At 39.9% G+C, this 7394-nt stretch overlaps 1 protein-coding gene across 1 annotated transcript in view; it reads right to left on the reverse strand.

Annotated features, from left to right (window-relative positions):
• FAAH2 (fatty acid amide hydrolase 2) overlaps positions 1-7394 on the reverse strand; it is a 265152-nt gene that overhangs the window by 216272 nt on the left and 41486 nt on the right. The gene's annotated exons all lie outside the window — the stretch shown is intronic.

Raw genomic sequence — 7394 nt, forward strand, 5'->3', positions numbered from 1 at the left:
CTCAAAAGAAGACATATGAACAGCCAACAGATACATGAAAAAATGTTCAGCCTCACTAGTCATCAAGGAGATGCAAAGTAAAACTACACTGAGATATCACCTAACTCCAGTGAGAATGGCCATCATCAATAACTCAAAAAATAACAGATGCTGGCGAGGATTTGGTGAAAAGGGAACACTTCTACAGAGTTGGTGGGAGTGTAAACTAGTACAGCCTCTGTGGAAATCAGTGTGGCGATTCCTAAAAGTTCTAAAAATCGATCTTTCATATGACCCTGCAATCCCCCTAATGGTAATATACCCGAAAGAACTCAAATAACTCTATAAAAAAGATACCTCCACATGTATGTTTATCACACCATTGTTCACAATAGAAAGAACATGGAACCAACCGTGCTGCCCATCAAAAGAGGACTGAATTTTTAAAATGTGGTACATATGCACAATGGAATATTACACAGTCATAAAGAAGAACAAAATCTTGAACTTTTCAGCAACCTGGATGGATTTAGAGTTTATAATACTGAGTGATCGTTCACAGAAACAAAGATCTGAGTATCAAATGTTCTCACTCTTAAGTGGAACTTGAACAACTACCGTAATATTATAAGAAAAGGATTGACAGTAGCAGGAAACTGTGGGTGGATGGGGGGTGGGGAGGTGGGATTAACAGTAGTTGAAATCTGCCTGGGAAAGGGGGGCACACCTCATCATGAAGGGTACCTGCACAATGAATATTTGTATACCTAACCCTGAATTGTATCCCATAACTTAAATTTTTTTTTTAAAAAAGGTGCAGAGAACCTAAATAGACATATTTCAGATGAGATCAAGCACTTTCAGGGTGGTATGGCTACAGACTTAATAGACATTTTTAAAAATAAGACATTCAAATAGTCAAGAAACATATGAAAAGGTGTTCAACATCACTAATAATAAGAGATATGCAAAAATCAAAACCACAATGAAGTATCACTTCAAAACTGTAAGAATTGCTATTATAAGAAAAGTAAATATTTGTGAGGATAGGAGGAAAAGGGAACCCTGACACACTCTTGATAATGATGTTAACTGGTGCAGTCACCATGGAAAACCATATGGAGGTTCCTAAAAAATTAAAAAATAGAACTATCATGATCCAGGAATCTCACTACCTAGTATATAACTAAAGGAAATAAATTAGTATGCCAAAGAGATATTTACACTCCCATGTTCATTGTAGCATTATTTACATTGCCCAAGATATGGAATCAATATATTCATTTACAAATGAATGGATAAAGGAATGTGGCCTATATACATAATAACAAACTCAGTCTTTAAAAAGAACAAAATCCTATTATTGTTAACAGCATGCATAAGCTAGAGGACATTCTGTTAAGTGAGATAAGATAGGCACAGAAAGATAAATACTGCATGATTTCAAACATGTGTAATCTTTAAAAAGTCAAATTCATAGAAACAAGAAGTGAATGATAGTTACCAGAGATTGAAAAGAGTAGAAAAATTGGATGATATTGGTCAAAGCATACAAAGTTTCAGTTAGAAAGAAAGAGTAAGTTTTGAAAATATTCTGTACAGCTTGATGACTATAGTTAATTATAGACTTTTGTATAATTAAAAATTGCTGAGAGTAGATTTCAAATGTTTCTTTATGGTGGGAGGAGGCAAGATGGCCACTGGGAAGCAGCAGATAAGAGCAGCTATCACCTAGCAAGACAGACAGTAGGGATTCTGCAGGTACTAGACAGAGTTACAGAGCACTTTTGGACAGGTCAGTAATTGTGAACCTAGCAAAGTTCTCTCTTAGTGCACAGACTCCAGAAATTCATGGCAGGCATGGAATTCCAGGGCTTCCCCACACCTGCCCTGCACCAGTCATCCTTCATAAGTCATACACAGAGAAGGATAATCTGAACAGAGGAGAAGGATAACTGTAAGACACTCTGAATCAGTTCATTCCTCCCTCCCTGCAGTGTGCAAAGTATCAGTTTCACGTGGGAGAAGGCCTGGGTGGGATGCAGTGGTGGGCACCAGAGCCCAGGTGGAGCAGGAGCATGTTCTGCACAGAGATGGCCCATTAGCAGGGAGAATCTGACTACTGCACCAGGGACTCTGGCAGGGCAAGTCACAGAGTGAGAATCCAGCTGCCAATTAAAGGAGGAAGGCACCCAGAACATGTTTCAAAAAGTAAGAGTCCCTGCAACCATCAGAAAGCCATCCTTGAACACATAGAGAATAAGGGCAGGTTTGGAAATCTGGGCGCCCCATCTTCCCACTGCAGGCTAGGCATGTATTGGAGCTGGAATCATGCTGGGAGAGGGAGGAGGGTTAGCAATTGTGGGCCACATTGATTGTTGATTCACCCATCCCTCCTCTCTGCTGCAGGCCTTCAATCACAGGCAGCAGGGGGCAGAGAATCTAGTCTGACCAGTTTAGCAAAGGAAAGAAAAAAACTGCAGTATTGAGTTCTTGCCACCGGGTGGAGCTCCTGCCTCTCTCACTCAGAAAGAGACTGCTCAAAGGCAGAGAGAAGGCAAAACAAGCACCTCTCAAAATCTTAAAGAGACAGTGCACGAAAAAGCAGCCACCAGTGCACAAGCAATGGAAACCTCTCCAAAGGACTTGGCCCAGATGACACTCACTGAAATCAGAGAATGGATGGAGAAAATTGACAGAAACCAGGAGAAACATGAAGCAAAGCTCAAAGAAATCATACAGGATGTAAAAACAGAATTGGCTAACTTCAAAAAAGCTTACTCTGAAATAATAGAAGTAAAGAACTCCAACATCAAAATCAATAAAAAAAAGTACCAAGTATTGGAAACAGGCTCAACCAAGCAGAGAACAGAATCTCAGACCCTGAAGCTGAAAATATGGGATTAACACAGACTGTTAAAAACATAGAAAAAAATCTCAAAAAGAAGGAAGAAAGCATCTAAGAGTTGTGTAACTTGTTCAAACACCAAGCCTACACCTAACTGGTATCACCAAAACAGAAATAAAAAATGAAAACACTGTGGAACAAAATGTTCCACACAGTCATTCAAGAGAATTTCATCTTGCTAGAGATGAACGCCCAAGTGCAAGAGATTCATAGAACTCCTGAAAGATATTACATGAAAAGACCATCAACATGACACATAGCATTTGCCTCCAATAGGTAGGCATGAAAGACAAAATCCAAAAAGCAGCAAAAGAGAAAGGCTAGACTACCTACCAGGGAAAACTCATCAGACTCACTCCAGACTTATCTGCAGAAACACTACAAACCAGAAGAGATTGGAGTCCAATGTTTAATGTTCTTAAAGATAAGCAAATCCAAAAAAGAATTCCCTACCCAGTCAAGATAAGCTTTAGCAGTGATAGATAATTAAAATCCTTCCCAGACATCCAATCCCCTCAGAATTGTCTCCAGACAAGCCCTTCAGAAGACACCTAAGTAGGTGTTGAGCACACATACACAAAAGAATGGCCAAACACACCACAAAAGTACAGTCAAGAACAGAGGTAACAGAGCACATAGAGCATCCACAGAAATGAAAATATACACATATATTAGAGCAAAAGTTAAAAAGAAATAAAGCAACCACATAGGAGTACTATGACAGAGACAAACTCTCACATATCAATAATCAACTCGAACATGAATGGACTAAATATGTCACTGAAGAAACAGAGTAGCAAACTGGATAAAATGATCCAACAATCTGCTGCCTCCAGGAAGCTCATCTCACTGCAAAGGCACACACAGACTGAAGAATAGAAGCTGGAAAACAACCTTCTAGTCAAATGGAAAACAGAAGAGAGCATGTAAAACTATTCTAATATCTCACAAGTAATCTTTAAAAGTCATCAAAAATTTAAAAGGACACTACATAATGATAAAAAGCTCAATCCATGAGCAAAAAAATCCATCCTAAACACAGGAGCATCAGGTTTTATAAGACAACTAGTAAGCAAGCTAAAAGTGGACATGGACTCTCAACACAATCATAGAAGGAGACCTAAATATCTCACTAACAGCTTTAGATAGACCATCAAGTCAAAAAATAAATAAATAAATAAACAAGTAGATCTGGAACCTCAACTAAATATTTATTCAAAAGGACTTAAGAGACATCTACAGAACACTTCAACCAACAACTACAGAGTATACTTTCTACTAATCACCACATGGAACATACTCCAAGATTAATCACATTCTCAGGCAATACTCAAGCATAAGAAAATTTCAAAAGACCAAAATGACACCATGCACCTTGTCAGATCTCAGTGAGAAAAAATATATATCACCACCAACAAAATCCCTACAAAGTACACAAAGACATGAACTCATGACAACATGCTATTAAACAACTTCTGGATCAATCTTGAAATCAAGAAATAAATACAAAGATTCTAGGAAAAAATAATTAAAAAGAGGCATATTATCAGAATATCTGGGATACCATGAAAGCAGTGTTAAGAGAAAAATTCATTGCACTGATTGCACAAATCAAGAAAACAGAAAGATCACAAGTATACAGCCTAACATCAAACCTAAAGGTGCAGGAAAGGAATGATCACATAAATCCTAACCTCAGGAAAAAATTCAGATCACCAAAATAAAATCAGAGATATAGGACATACGAGAGAAAAATATCTTAGAATCAATAATATCAAAGGCTGGTTCTTTGAAAGGATAAATAAGATTGACAGTCCTCTCATCAGATTGATGAAAGAGAGAGAGAGAGATAGAGAAAGCCCAGATAAATACAATTAGAAACGCAAAAGGAAAAGTCACAACTGACCCAGAAGAAATTAAAAAGATTAACAAAGATTACTATAAAGCCTATGTGCAAATAAACTAGAAAACTTGGAGATGCAGCAAGATGGCGACGGGGCAACCCGGCGTCTGAACCCCTCTGCAAGAGAGATCTGCAGTGGGTCTCTGACACTCGCCCCGGGGGGATGGAACCCCAGCATTGCAGCCTGCTCTACAGACAGAGCTCGGCCATTGCCATCACAACGACTGGACAGTTTTGACTGCATTGCAAACACTCCCGCCGCCGCCGCCGCCACTGCAGCCCCTCCCCCCACCGCCGCTGCCGCTGCCGTCACCATAGCCACCACCGCCGCGGCCTCTGGGAGGGGTAGCACATCACACCACCCAGACCGAGGAGATTCACAACAAACCGCTTCAGGGAAGATCTGCTGGGATCGCTGCCACCTATCCTGCATCCGAGATTGTTCTGCCCGCCCGGCGTGGGGCTCCTGTTGCCTGCTCGGAGGCAGGCAGCCATCTTGTTCCTGTCCGGCCCCACACCCTCTGGGGCGAGCAGATGAGATAGCACCACCTGCTGGTGATTCAAGGGAGTAAACCTACAGGCCCACTCACGGACAGATTCCCGGGCAGTGGGAAGTGGGTTCCACATTAACCACACACCTGTCAGCAAATACCAGGACATGCAGACAGATTTTGAATCACAGCTCTCCCCTTAAATACATCTCAAAACTGCAAAAAGGACCACCTCCAACCTACAGTGCAACTTCAGAATTGAACAAAGTAAGAGGACATACATAAAGAATAGGAGATTGAACAAACAGAAGTAAAACCAATCCCTTTACCCCTCAATAACAGAATTAAAGAAGATGGTGACGCGGAGGGAAGGAAAAAGTAGAGAGGGGGAAAAACCGCACAAATGAAGAAAAACCAAAAGAAGAATATAGGTCTCACACAGACCCCTGGGAAATCAGACATTGAGAAACACATTCTGGAACACAGACAATGAAGAGTTCCCAGAATGACTGGTTACATGCAACAAACCCAGACATCAACACATTAATGGAGAGAATTTTAAAAATTGAGGAGAGAAAAGAAGAAAACAGAAAGGAGCTGTTGTCAGAAATGACAGCAGTAAAGAATACTGTGATGGAAATGAACAACAGACTAATAAGCATGGAAAGCAGAATCAGCCAAGCCGAAGAAAGATTCTCAGAGCTCGAAGACCAAAACACAGAACTAACCCAAACTGTCAAAAGCATAGAAAAGAAGCTCAAAAAGACAGAACAAAACCTGCAAGAGATGAATGATCACTTCAAGAGACCAAACCTAAGAATAATTGGGCTTCCTGAGGCAGAAAGAGAAACAGAAGCCACACTGGAACAAACATTTCATGAAATCATTCAAGAAAACTTCCCTCATCTCATTAAGGATGAAAAAATTCAAACACAAGAGATTCAGAGAACCCCTGCAAGACAACAAATGAGAAGACCAACTCCCAGACACATAATAATTCGCCTAAACAAAGTAGCTATGAAAGGAAACATCCTAAAGGCATCAAGAAAAAAAGGCCAGACTACAAAACAGGGAAAACCAATTAGAATACCAGCAGATTTATCCACAGAAACCCTTCAGGCCAGAAGAACCTGGAGCCCTATCTTCAGAGTCCTAAAAGAGAAACAATTTCAACCAAGAATAACCTACCCAGCTAAACTAAGCTTCATTAGTGAGGGAGAAATGAAATCATTGCCAGACATCCAATCCCTAAGAACCTACGCTACCACCAGACCACCTCTACAAGAAACACTTAAGAAAGTACTGAACACAGAAGAAAAAGAAAAAAGAACAACAGCATTCTTCACAAGAGTACAGGAAAAAGATTAAAAACACAAAAGAACCAACTCCAAAACCCAAAGAAAGACAACAAATAAACAGGAACAACTCTGTAAGAACCTTATGACAGGGATCAACTCTTGCATTTCAATTATTAGCCTAAATGTGAACGGACTAAATGCACCACTGAAAAGACATAAAATGGGCAAAATGGATAAAATATCATCAGGCAACAATCTATTGCCTTCAAGAGACTCACCTCACTAGAAAGGACACCCACAGACTCAAAGTAAGAGGATGGGAACAAACTTTCAGGCGAACGGAATACAAAAGAAAGGAGGAGTAGCCATCTTAATTTCAGACAAAATACCCTTCAAACTATTAAAAATCAAGAAAGATACAGAAGGCCACTACATAATGATAAAAGGCTCAATCCATCAACAAGAAATATCTATTCTAAATATATATGCACCCAACATAGGTGCGCCAACTTTCATAAAGCAGCTTCTTGGAAAACTAAAGAAAGATATTGGCTCTAACACTATCATAACTGGGGACTTCAATACCCCACTCACAACCCTAGACAGATCATCAGGACAAAAAATCAGCAAGGAGATCCGGAACCCTCAATGTAACTTTGGACCAAATGGACTTAATTGATACCTACAGAACACTCCATCCAAAGACCACAGAATACACATTCTACTCATCACCACATGGAACATATTCTAAGATCGACCACATACTCGGCCATAAATCAGCATAAGCAAATTTAAAAGGACCGAAATTCTACCAA

This window comes from Carlito syrichta, unplaced genomic scaffold (genome assembly GCF_000164805.1).
Source record: "Carlito syrichta isolate Samal-C Ts95f unplaced genomic scaffold, Tarsius_syrichta-2.0.1 Scaffold303647, whole genome shotgun sequence".
Lineage (NCBI taxonomy): Eukaryota > Metazoa > Chordata > Mammalia > Primates > Tarsiidae > Carlito > Carlito syrichta.